Source organism: Vicugna pacos, chromosome 7 (genome assembly GCF_048564905.1).
Source record: "Vicugna pacos chromosome 7, VicPac4, whole genome shotgun sequence".
In the NCBI taxonomy this organism is placed as follows: Eukaryota; Metazoa; Chordata; class Mammalia; order Artiodactyla; family Camelidae; genus Vicugna; species Vicugna pacos.
In genome coordinates this window covers 20,539,944-20,553,326 of record NC_132993.1, presented here as the reverse complement: position 1 = coordinate 20,553,326, position 13,383 = coordinate 20,539,944, and the positions used below count along the sequence as shown (strand labels likewise).

At 42.8% G+C, this 13,383-nt stretch overlaps 1 protein-coding gene and 1 non-coding gene across 8 annotated transcripts in view; both read left to right on the top strand.

Annotated features, from left to right (window-relative positions):
* The first annotated feature begins 1,704 nt into the window (after positions 1-1,704).
* Positions 1,705-1,776, top strand: TRNAA-GGC (transfer RNA alanine (anticodon GGC)). Its single transcript has one exon. It is a non-coding gene; the product is annotated as a tRNA-Ala (tRNA).
* A 6,018-nt stretch (positions 1,777-7,794) lies between these two features.
* NRF1 (nuclear respiratory factor 1) overlaps positions 7,795-13,383 on the top strand; it is a 129,391-nt gene continuing 123,802 nt past the window's right edge. For 2 of the 7 annotated variants that reach the window (XR_012074284.1, XM_072964504.1), the window contains exon 1: positions 7,797-8,058. The gene's annotated coding sequence lies outside the window, so the exon portion shown is untranslated. Of the gene's footprint in view, positions 8,059-13,383 lie in introns of all 7 variants that reach the window. The other 5 variants (XM_072964501.1, XM_072964500.1, XM_072964502.1 and 2 more) reach the window with 3 other exon arrangements.

The window sequence follows — 13,383 nt, the reverse complement described above, 5'->3', positions numbered from 1 at the left end:
GTTAGCTATCTTTTTTTTTTTTTTTTTTTGGCACCTGGGAATGTTAGCTATCTTGACTGTGGTGGTGGTTTCATTGGTGTATACATCTATCAAAATTCATCAAATTGTATATCTGAAATATGTGTAGTTTACTGTACAGGAATCACACCACAATAAAGGTGTAAAAAGTTTTTAAACATTTTTTTCAAACTATACAACGTTTTATTTTGAATTTTAGTTTTTTTTAACAGAGGTACTGGGGATTGAACCTGGGACCTCATGCATGCTAATCATGCACTCTACCACTGAGCTATGCCCCCACCTGACTAGGTAAGCCTTAGGGAGTTATTGGACAACTCACTCACTCATCACTCTCAAAATAATCCATCTCCAAGCCCTGATTAAGCTTTCTTCCCAGTGTTTCTCAAGTCCTTCCCTCTCTTCTTTTCCACACCTCCACTCGTGCATTTGCGCTAATGCCTGATTGCTCCACCTCTGCCCTCCCCACCTCCAGTCCATGCTGCTGACTGTGCCCAAAGTAATCTTCCCACAACACATGACTTCCCTGTTGCCACCCATCACTCAATCTGTCTGAAACCAAACACATCCTCTTTCCATCTAAATTAGCTGTCCTTTTAGATGACTATCAATACCACCACCCTCTTTCTGCCATTTAATTCTTAAAACCTTGGAATTACCTCTGAGTTTTGCCCTCCTAGTCCTTCAATATCTCATCAGTTACCAACCAGTGTTGAATTTTCCTTGATTTCCCTCATCGGTCTTTTTCTTTGCATTTATTTTAGCCATCTCCAGCTTAATTCTGGTCTGTGGGAGTGTTCAGCATATCTTTCAAGGAATAATATTAAGATGATAAGGAGATGATATTTGATTGGGGTCTGGGAAAGCCTAAATCCTGCCTTGTCCAGCCGTCTCCCCTTCCCATGAGGTATATGTACAAGAAACAATGACACAATCAGGCAAAAGAGAACTTTATTAATAGCCGGGTATTTGGCCTCAAACCACAATGCAGAAGTCAGGAAAGATAGGCTGGACTCTAGTCATCTCTGTCTATTCTCTTTCTTCAACGCCAAAATATGAGTCTTTGAATCTTACTGCCTAGTGGGACAAAAAGCCACTTTTAACAGAGAAAATGAAGAGAAAGATAAATCTGCAGTCTCTTTACCCAAAGTCTGGAGCTGTCCCAAGCCTTCATAGGTGGGCAATAGTCCCAGGGCCTGGCAACCTTGTAGGGGAGGAAAAAAGAGGATCCTGGCTCTGAGTTGGGCAAAAAGGTAGCTCTTGTTACCACTCAGGATATGTTGAGGATGAGAGGGACTTCACCCACTTGTGCCGAACCTTTTACCCTTTAATGGTTCTACCCCTGAAAATGTAACTTAATCCGCATTCTCCAATTCCAAGCTTTTCTTCCTTTGTGGGGGTAGGGATGGAGTGGGGTGAAAATTCTTGCTCATCACCCTGACTTTACTCTAAAGAGGGTGAAGAAGGGGAGAGTCTTGAGTGCCCTCTAGGGACCGGTGGCTCAACTCATATTTGGGTTCCTGGTGAATCTACACTATTCCAACCTTGATAGTGCCTTGCTCAAAATTGCCAAAAGCTATCTGTTGCCTACTGAGTTAAGAATCAGTTCCTAAGGAGGCTACTAGGACTGTCTACAGTCTGGCTAAACCGAACTTTTTTTGGCATTAGAATCCCTTTAGATGGGTAGGGGGTATAGCTCAGTGGTAGAGTGTGTGCTTGGCATGCATAAGGTCCTGGGTTCAATCCCTGGTGCCTCCATTAAGGGGAAAACAAATAAATAAATCTAGATTTATTAACATGAAGAAAACCCCAGAATCCGTTTAGGATTGTGGCAGACAGGGCAAGAACAGGAATAGAATGCAAACGTAATCATCCAATAAACAGGTCTCAGTGGGATCTAATCAAGAGGGGAAGAAACCTGGGTGGTTACCAGGTTTTTAGACCTCATAACCTAATCAACAGGTCTGGAAAGAACCAGGTAAGGCATCATGGGAATCTAATCTTTCAGGTAGGATTTGGGAGAACCCTGTTGACATAGCATCACGTAGAAGGGACTTGGTGTGTTCACAGTGGTGGCAGAATAATCTCTCTGACACATCTTGGCCAAAAAGCAACCCCAGCCTGCTGAGACAGGAATTCCCATTCTCCTGCAAAGGTAAGCCCAGTGGGCTTGAGGCAGTGACCTCAATTTACTCGGGATGGTAAAATGTCATTTAATTCTAAGAAGGTTCAGAATTAAATATGAGAATGATGAAGTAAAGCAAATCCATAGTATTCACATTTTTGTGTTAACTTTAGTAGTATTCTGTGTAATTTGGGATTTTCAATGTTTGTAAGATTTAGGTAATGTATTATATTAGAGAATCTGACAAATTAGCCTTGTAATTCCAATGTAAAATATATAACTGAATAATTAATTTTAGACTTGTAATAGAGATTTTTACTAATGTGCAAATAATATTGAAAGAGAATCGGGGGGAGGATATAGCTCAGTGGTAAAGTGCATGCTAAATGCAAGGTCAATCCTAGATTCAATCCCCAGTACCTCCGTTAAAAATAAATAAATAAACAAACCTAATTACCTCCCCCCAAAAAAACCTTTAAACAAATTAAAAAATAAAATAAGCCCTAGAAAAAGAGAATCTGACATTCACTATAAGTTTAATATGTTAGGTTTATAAGAGTTATGAGTTTATAACAGTTATAAGTTATTTATAAGATTAATAGCTATTTGCTAGGTATCTAAAAGCAAGTCACGAACATTTTGTGCCTTGGTTTTCTCACCTGTAATATGAGTACGATAATAGTACCTGTTTCATAAGCTTGTTGTGCAGGAATTAATGAATTTATATAAGAGCTTGTAATAAGTTAGTTATTATTATTATTATGTACATGAGGAGGTCTTGTTTGTTAGATCAAGCATTTAAATACAGTATTTAAAGGCTAAGTGAATATATTATGTGTATAAATGCTGTTTAAATGTTTAGGGAAATGTATTAACGACGTTGTAAGTGAAGTAGTTATTTAAAGGCATTTAGTGTATTCCAATTGAGTTGAAGTGGCATTAATCAGCCTCCTCTCAAGAAGGACAAGGCCCCTGTTTCCCACTGTGACCCCAGCACCAAGGCATTTGGTACATAGTAGGTGCCCAATAACTATGTGTTAAATTGAACTGAGAAGCCATGTAAAAAAAAGATTCTAAGACCTTGTAACTCACAGACACTGCAAATTGAGACAGGGCCCACAGGAGGAGGAGGAGGAGCTTGGAGGGAAGATAAAGAGGCCAGGCTTTAACCTACCAAACTGCAGCATCTGTAGGACATGAGCTCCTGATGACAGTTTGAAGTCTCCTGTGCAGGGCAGACACTAGGGAAACATTTTAGAGTAGGAGATATATATTACAGGGAAGCATCAGCAGAGCTTGGGTTTAGGGAGAGGAGGGCTTTGAAATGACCGTTAAGATGACTGTTAAAATTCCCTAGATATATAAAGAGATGAGATTAGTGAATGAAGCTTAAAGGCATAAAGAAATTGGTTTCAAAAGTTTTTAACCTTAATATATCAAATATTAATTTAAAAAAAAGTAATAATAAATAGTCTTTTCCATTCTCTCTCCCCCAAAGGCATAAAAAAACTCACTGTCACGTTTCTAATCTCGTTACACACTCTTCCCTTACACAAATCCCTTGTCCTGGCATCTCTTGAATGCTCTCCCCCATTTTGGGGGGCTGTCTCCAGGGATATTTACATGTGGTCAGGAAATATCATCATCATCATCACCATCATCACCATCACAACAGCCACAATCTATCATACCTGTATTTTGTACCAAGCAATTTACGTGATTAATGGTAATTGGGAAGAGCTAATAATACCCAGCATTTACTATGTGCTTCCTGGATGCCACGCGCTCTTTTGAGTCCCTTAGGAGTATTCTTTCTTAACTTCCATGTCATGGGTGAAGAAAAGAAAGCTTAAAGTGTTAAGCCACTTGCCAAAGTCTCACTGGTAGGAAGTGGTATGGCCAGGCTCTGAACTAGGAATTTGACTCCAATTTCAGAGTTATGATGGGATGTGCCTCCCCAGTAGAGACCTGTCAGTGGGGCTGAAAGTGCGGGGCTGCTAGCTCTGGGGCCAGCAGACCCTGCCTGGGCCAGCCCTTGATGTTCCCAAAGAGGCAAAACTTTCTTGAAGTTCTTCATATGGTGCCGGGTTCCCATTTGGCCCTATGGGTCTGTGCACATTCCTAGGTAGACATGGGGAAGCTGTTGCTCTTGGAACTCCATGGTTTATCACTGGGGCCTGAAGAGTCCTCTGTGAAAACAGTTGCCTCAGCTCATCTCTCTTTGTCAGTATCTCCCCCTAGGCACACAGGCAACACTGGAAGAGAAAAGTATTTTCCGTAGCTAAAACCCTCCTACAGGTCAGCTCGGCATTTGTTGCTTCTAGGGTCTGACCCATCAGTGAGCAAAGTACCTCAGACAGGCCTGAACTCTGGCTTCTCAAACTGAGACCCACTAGGCTGCTTTACTTACTAAACACACTTGGGGACCTCTGACCTTGTCCTGTTGCTCAGTCTCCTCCAGTGCTCATCCCAGTTAAGACTGTCTTCACCTTTCTGCTCTATGTTCATAAGAATCTTGCTCACCCTTCAAGGCTAAATCAAGGTTCATCTCTGTGAAGTTTCCCACATAACTTCAGTTCTGATTATGTGATTGCTTACTATGTGTATCACTATTCATTTGGTACTTAGCACACTGTAATTTTTTATAAGTAACCAACCAGTCAATCAAATGACCATAGGCTCATCAAAAGCAAAGCTAAGCTGGGAATCTCTTGCACTGCCCCAGCTGCTGGGCTCCAAGACATTTCTCAAGGGTCTAGTCTTCCTTTTTAACTTGATCTGGGCCCCAAGATTATGTCATCTCAAGTCATCTCTTCTTTCTTAGTGCAGTTTCTACCTCCCCCTTACCTTATGGAATTTTCTTCCCTCATTATACTGTTTATAGTTTCTAGCTCCCTTGGGCTAAAGACAATCAATGCAACTTTGTTGGAATCTGGTGCTTCTTTAATCTCTTTGGGTAGATTTTTCTGCATTTTGTTTTTTCTGAGACTGCTTTTAGAATTTCAGGTCATTTTAAGCCTTTTGGACAGAGCAACTGGTGTTTCCAGGCTCACTTGTCTTAAGACAGTTACAGTGGCCCTCTATATTCACAGGTTGCGCATTGGTGGATTTAACCAATGGTAGATGGAAAATATTTGAAAAAAAATTGCAGAAAGTTCCAAAAAGCAAAACTCGAATTTGTCAGGCACTGGCAACTATTTGCATGGCACTTACATTGTATTTACAATTATTTACATAGCACTTACATTGTATTAGGTATTATAAGTAATCTAGAGATGATTTAAAGTATATAGGAGAATGGGAGGATGTGTACAATTTGTATACAAACACTCATAAGGGACTTGAGCATCTTTGGATATTGGTATCTGTGGGGTCCTGGAAGCACTCCCCCGTGGATACTGAGAGCTACAGGCCTACTGTAATTTGTATTTTTGAGGAGGGCAGACACAGAGGTCTTTCATTATATGTTTATTGAAGGTCTACTATGAGGGTGGCATTACACAAGATGCTGGTATACAGTCATGAACAAGACAAAATCCTTGCTCTCCTGCAGCTTCTGGACTGTGGAGGAAACATGGTTGGAAAAGTACTGTATAGAAAGAGTGATGTAGTGCTTTCAAACTTTTTTTTGCAACTGTAATCCAAAGAAGAAATGCATTGTATAGCATGACCTAGCACAAACATTCACACCTACATACATTCATGCATATGTCTGAAATAAAAGTTTCATAAAACAAGTCTTCCTACATTTGATGTTCTCTGATATTTTCTATTTGTTTTATGACATGTTGGTCATGACTCACTAAGTTAATTGTGTGCTTCATCAGTGGGTATCAACCTGCAATCTGGATAAGAGTACAACTCTGAGGTCAGGCTGATGGCTTTCAGACCTGGTTCTATCTTTCACTGTCTGGGTTTGAGCAAGCAATCTCTACATACCCTTGTTTCTCCATCAGCAAAATGAGATTATAGTAATAGTATGGAGTAATTCTCATGGAGGCCACTTGAGAATTAAATAAGAAAGAAGATACTATGTGTAAAGAACTTAAAATAGGGCCTGACATATCTTGAGGGCTCAATAAACATAAGTGGTAAGTACTGGGTGTGATGATGGAAGGGGGAAATGAGGGGATGTTTCCTGGAGGAGGAGTAATAGGAATTATTCAGGGGCAGGTTTAAGAAGATGAATAGGAAGACTCCAGAGGGAAGTTCTGTACAGAGAGAGCAGCTGGTACAGTGGTTGTGAGGTGGAAGAACTTCCTGTCTCGTATGACCTGAGAGCTTCCCAGCTTGGTTAAAGCCTGAGGAAGTCTGTGACAGACGAGGTTAGAGATGGTAGTAAGGGGGTAAGATTATAAAGGGCCCTGAAGGTACCTCAAAGTATTTTAGACCTTAACTTATGTGTAATGGGATCTTATTAAGCCTGTTAAGCAGAGCAATGACAAGATTTACTTTTTTTGAGAGACCATTCAAGGCAGAGGGTGGCGAATGCATTGGAGAGGGCAATTCCTGTGGCATGCAGACCATGAAGAGTCTATTGCAGTATCTTGATCAGAGATGATCATCACCTGGACCAAGGTTAAAATGACAGGCAATAACTGTTTTAAAAGATCTAACTGGATAAGGGCATTCAAGGGAGAAAGGAGAGATGTAGCAGTCCTAGGTTTCTGGTTTGAGCACCTGGGTGGTAGGTGGTGACACTAACTCACTTTCTCAGAAATGCTGGATAAAAAGACATCCCATTTTAAATTGTGTTGAATTTTTAGGTAGATAGAATCTTGTTGAAAATTAAAGTATCCTGATTTGGTTAAGCTGTTTTATAACACCCTTTGGGATATTTAGTAATTCCCTAAAGCAGTGGTTCTTAAATTATGATATGCATGACAATCAATCACCAGGAAAATGTGTGTGTATGGGGCGGGGCTGGGATGAGGAGGGTGTTAAAAATGCGGGTTCCTGGGCTAAGAAGCCAAGATTGTGGAGACACCATTGGGACCCCAAGATTTAAATAATCAGCCAGAGTGACTCTGATGCAGGTAGTTACCTGATCACAATTTAAAAAACAAAGAACAACAAAAACTGCCTCTCCTGTGTCTCTCACAGTTTTTCTAGTCTCCATCCCTCCCTATTTTTCAGGCACTTTCTTGGGGGGTCCCTAATGCTTCTGACTCCCTCCACTCATCGTTTAAGCTCCGAGAGCGAGCACTTGCTCTTTCTAACAGGTGCATCTCCAGCGTGCCCAGAACAATATCTGGCACACCAAGGGCCCTCTGGAAATGTTCGCCGAACGAATGTATGAGCGAAAAAATTAATATATATTGCGTTGTACAAAAACTTTTGCTTTTAAACGCGCGGGCAGGGTTTGAAACAAGGAAGCAAAGGTCATTCCAAAAAGAGGGTGAGGTTGCGATTGGCAAAGCAGCGCGGAGGAAAAGGCTGGGAAGCCCCTCGCCGATTGTCTAGGCAACTCAGGAGGCCCTAATTCCCCGGTTGGGGGGCGAAAAATGTGATTATTTCCAGATTAGCAACCATCTTGGACCGCCTGCGTTACTTCTCCGGGGCGTCCATATTTGACTAATACAGTTGCTTCCGTGATTCTGGCCCCATCCAAACCTCTGAAGCGAAATGTGAACGCGCGGGGGGCCGCGGGGGGCGGAGGGGTTTCGAGCCCGAGCCCTCTCCGGGTTGCCCCGCCGAGGCAGAGCCGACCTCCCCATCATGGCGGCGGCCGGGCGGGGAAGCTGAGCCCGTGCGTCGCGTGCGTGCCTCCTCTCCCTCCCCTCCCCCTCCTCGGCGGCGGCGGCGGCGGCTTAGGCGGCAGCGCTCGCCATTGCCGCTGGTGGCAGGAGGCTGCGAGGAGCCGGCGCGGTCGCAGTCTCCACGGCGCAGGCCCACGGTAGCGCAGCCGCTCTGAGGTGAGTGCCCTACCGCGCAATCTCCAGCTATTTCAGCCCCGGCGCAGCCGCAACACGCCGCCCGCCCGCCGGCCGGCCGGCCCGCCCCGCAGCCGGCACCCTGCCGCCCCCGGCTCCGGGCCTGGGCCCCCGCCGGATTCGGCCAGCCTCGGGCGGGGGGCCCCAGCCCGGCCCAGTCAAACCGCCACCCCGAGGATGCGCAGGCCGCACTAGGCCCCAGGCGTCCTGGCGGGCTCGGGAGGGAGGCGCTGCCCTCCCGAGAGCCCCAGGGTTCCGGCCTCCCCCGCCGCCTGAGGCTCTCGGGGCCGCGGCCTCCTCTCCGCGGTGGAACCCGGGGCCCAGGCCTGGTCTTCCCGCGGGTTCGGGAGTTGGAGGCCTGGGAGAGCGCGCCGGCCTGGGAGCGGGAGGTGGGCGGGCTGCGCGGGACCGGAGCCGCGGCTCCCAGCTCGCCTCCTCGGCCCTTCCCGGGTCTGGTCCGCGGGCGGCCGGCGCGGCGCGGCGCGGCGGGCTGGGCCGGGGCGCGGGAGCCCCTGTCTCCTGCGGGAGAGGAGGCTGGCTCTTTGGGCGACCTCCGAAGCTTCCCTCCCGCCGGGGTGGCGTGGGCTTGTTACCCAGGTAGACTGGGGGACTCTGGAATATGGCGCGTTGCCCACCTTCTTGCAAGTTAGGAGGCGGCTCCGGCGGCAGCAGCGGCAGCTCGAGGAGGAGGGCGCAAAGTCCTTTTGTACGCAGAAATAAGGAGCGACATTGTGTTTTCTTCCCCAGCTGAGATGCTGCCGGTGGAGGGGCCTCGGTTCATCCTGTGCTTGGGGTGGTGGTCCCTTGGGTGAGGGACAGGGGAAGTGGCGCGACCCGGGGAAGGAACCGAACCTTTGCCACTGGAAAGGCAGGGGCTCTGGATGGCCTTGTGCGTGGGTATTAATTATCCCACATCCCTAGCCTTTTTGGAGAACTCAAGGGTTTGCCCTTGCATGTTTTCCTCTTTACCCTGCAATGATGTACACCGCCTCTGTCACCTGTTGTGTTATTGCTGCTGGTACCAAAGTTTCGACAGTGCTTCTGTGTCCAGCAGAACTTGAAGTTGTTGAAAAATCTTAATATTTTTAGGATGTCAAATGATATCTGGTCCATCCGGTTGGAGGAGCTGTTTCCTGGTCTCCATCCCTTTTGAAATGTTAGATTAGAATATATTAATTGCTTACTTTAGAGCTGGTGTCAGTTGTGCTTAATTCTTTCTGTGGTTAGAGCAAAGTTCACATTTTCTTAAGTATGTAGAGACAATGTATTGGAAAAATCTTTAGGTGAAAATTCATGTGAGCCTGTCAGCTTGGACAGTGCTCTTCAGGAGAATGGGTATGCACATGTCACACGTTTTGTCCCAGGGCATCATCTGCGGTCACAGCTCACGGTGATCCTTTTCCCATCTCACCTCGACCCAGCCTTTAAAAAAAATTCCCTTTCCTTTGGCCTTGAACAGTAAGTTATTGGGTTCCTCACTAAAGGGAAGGCTGGGAGGACCTTGGAGTTGCTGTGGTTTTTTTCCTTCCCTTAATTCAGTAGTAGCCTGACTCCGTAGAATTGTGTTTGAAAGTTCTTGATGTGTTATCCCATAGGTGGTGAAAATATAACTGATTCTATCTGCATGTGAGTGTAATTTCCTTATTTTGTGAGCATTACAATTATCATGTGTAATGTAGTATACTTACTCTTAACTTGGGTCTGGAATTATGTGCATAATTTTTGTGGGACTGTTTTTCTTCTAATAAGAGTTAGATTTGGCTTTCAACAGTGTCATTTAAACAGATAAGAATTATTGTTTGCTATCTTTTGGTTCATCCTTATTTGAAGTCCTTTGATTTCATCTTGTGTGCCTTCCTCCTCCCCCCATCTCACACTCAACATATATGAGGAAAATGACTTTTTGCTTAGGAGTTGGTGGTCATATTCTCACTTATGGGGAAAAAAAAAGGTTTCTTATCTCCAAGCCAGGCTTTCTCATGGAAATAGTTTTCTTATCAAGTTTTAAGGAAATTCAGCTCCTGGATTTAGGGAAGTAACTATAGGAGTAAGAGATAATGAGAGCCCTTGTCCAGATATAGAGGGAATTAAAGGAGAAAGAATTTCAGGTTTCCCTCCCAATTCATGTATATTCCAGTGGAACCCAAAATTGTAGGGTTTTTAGGTTTTATTAAATCACAATTAGGTATCCATCTTTAATTTTCTCCGGGAGCTAAAGACCAACTTCCTATAATTTAAGTATCTGCATTTTCATTGCCTGTACATTATAGTTTTAAGCAGACTGTCTTCAAGACATATATTATGGGAAATAATAAAAAATGAGTGCCTTTTAAGGGAAATTTAAACTTCTTGCAATCTGGGATAAAATTTTTTATACCTCTTTCCTTATATGTAATATAAGGCATTCAGTGAATGTCTTTTGGGAAATAATGATATAATGATGATGAACAGTAATTATTGAAATTAAAATTTTTTTCAGAAGTGTTTGAAAAGGCATGCTGAATTTTTTTGGTTTCTGGAAGCACTGTAAACTTTCAGCTTTCAGAAGCACACTCTCCAGTCTCTGGAGAACAGGAAGTTACTGCATACGTTCAGTTTCTGTCAGTATCTTTAGGCAAGCCCAGTGCTTCATGCTGCAGTGGGTTTATTCATCTACTCAGTGCCACTCTGAAAAGTTGGAGGGTAGAGGGGGTGTTCTGTGGGTTGTTGAGTCTCAGAAGTGTCTACTCTAAACCTCAAGAGTTTCCACGTATTCTCTCTGGGGCTGTAATTCAGGGAATTCGATATTTGAATTTAGATGTTTATGTGTGACTATGTGTGATGCTTATTAATACATATATTTGGTAAAGCAGTCTTACAGATAAATATCAATCTTTGGTTTTATAAAAAACATTTTGGAAAATATACTAAAGGACATTTTCTCTGTTATTTCACGTTTTCCTTGAGAGCTAAAGCTAGTGTTTCCAGCCTGAACTTAATCTAAACACAGTTTTCTATGGATGCTTAGTAAAAGAACAATGAAAAAGAAACCCACTTGTTAAATTTATTTTAGAAACATTTTATTTAGACCAAGTCCAATCAGTATTTTTTTAGGCTCTGGATACATGTTAATTTTTGAGCATTATGTGTCATATAGTTCCTTACTTATTAACTCAGGAGTGGATTATCCGCTTTTTTGGCTTTTCAGTTAGTACTTTTATCCATCAGTATTTTAGTAAGGAGAACAGGCTGGCAGAGAAATAGTAAAGGAGGTGAAACAAATCAACTTCAGGTGTTTCCAGAAGATTACAACCACATTGAGCTATTGGAAACTTTTAATCCTGGAGCAACAAAAATGCTTTGTCTGAAGTTATTTCAACGTAATAAGGACAAAACTTGGAAAATGAAAAGAATATTTGACTGCTCAAGGAAAATAAATGGATTATGGAAACCTTGGAGTATATATTTTTTTTCTGCAGTGTGATTCATAGTTAGGCTAATATGTTTTCAACCTCACTCTGCAGTTCAGTTATGGAAGCTTCAAAAAGATTTCATCATGTGGTCTTTACTCCTAAAATGTCCTAAAATGCGAACATTTATATGAACTGAAGAAAAATCAGAAATACAACTTAATAGCGATATCCTAGGATATTTTAAGAAGACCAACCAACCAACAAGCCAAACAAACAACCCAAAACACTAGGGGCAGTTAAGGAAGGCCCACCACAGTTGTGATCCCTTGAGGCCAATCTATATTGTATCATTAGCAGCAGTCACTTAGAAAATAAACTGACCAAAAGCAATCTTAAGAAACCCAGACCTGGTAGCCTGCTTTGTCAAACTGCTACTGAGCCATCAGATAATTTCTTACTAGCCATGTCTATTAAGAGAGGCGTGTATGTGTGCTGGGGGAGAGTTGGTGGGGAGGAGAGGAGGAAAGAGTAAATGATGCTGGTGAAATAATCTAATTCTATAGATGGGGATGATCACAGGAATTTTGGAGGTGTAGTATTTTTAAAAGAAGCTGAAAGAGCTACTTTTGTATAGGTCATCAGTTTGGTGACTTCCACTGTCTAGTATTTATAGTGTATTGTTTAGTATACAAGCATAGTATATGGATTAGTTCATGTATGCTGATTTCTTTTGTTACAAATGTTAAAAGTTTGGCTAACAGTTTAAGTGGACATTTTCTTAAGGACTCTTCATTGGTGCCCGTTAAATATCAACTATGCCAAGTCTTTTTCAGAATCATCATGAAGAATGAACTTTGTATGCATAAATCTTAAGACCATTTTTTTAAATAAGAGTTTGTATTTTGCTGTTGGTAATTGTAAAATCTTTGCTTTTTAGAACTTGGAGAGTCTGTTTTGTTGCTGCTACTGAATGCTAATGTGGTTTTAGGCTGGCAGCTAAACCTACAAAGAACAAGAGGAAGTGAGGAAATGTCCCCATGAAACATTGCTTAAAACTAAGCAGTAAACTAGAAATGGGGAGCTAGGGACTAGGGGACTTAATTCTTGTTTTATGTTCAAAAGAGGATGAGACGTACATCCACTGAGAAATAACCTTGTGTCCTCACTTTGGAGCTTTACCACTCATTCCAAACCATTGATTAAAGACATACTATGTTCCAGGAGTGTGCTGGGTGCAAGAGTAATCATGGGCCTTGTCTATAGGGGAGAAAGGTAAAGGTGCAACTAAAATAATACGATTTGTTGAGAACTAAAAGAAAGAATGGTGCGGCATTATAGAAGGAGGGAGGAATTTCTTCTGGGGCAGGGGTGAGTGATACAGGGAGAATAAATGAAGTTAGGACAGATTTTTCATGTAGTGGATGCCTAAGTAGGACTTTGGAAGGATGGGTAGCTGTTTTACTGATGGAAAAGAAGAGGATAGATGAAAGGCATTGCTAGTCTGATTTGAGAAATAGCAAGTAGATTTTTCTGTACTTGGGGAGTAGTGGAAAATGAAGTTGATGAGATTGTGGTCTGTTTGGGAAGAGCATCGGGGAGTTAAAAATTATAGTTGGTTGGTTAGTGGGTGATGATGCCTTTAAGGTAGGGAATGTATAGGGAGAACAGAATTTGATGAGGAAGATAAGAGGGTATGGTTCTGGGCATGGGAATCAAGGTATGTTGAATAGGTGGGTACCTGAAGATTTGGACTGGAGCTATAGGGGAAGTGGGAATCTATTAGGAGATTTGTATTTATTAGCATAATGTCATATAGAATCTGCAAGAGTATAATGTCAAGAGTGAGGAAACAACTAAGGGCAACCTTGGGTAGTATCTACATCTGAGGGTCAAGTGGAAGAGAGGCCTGTGAAGG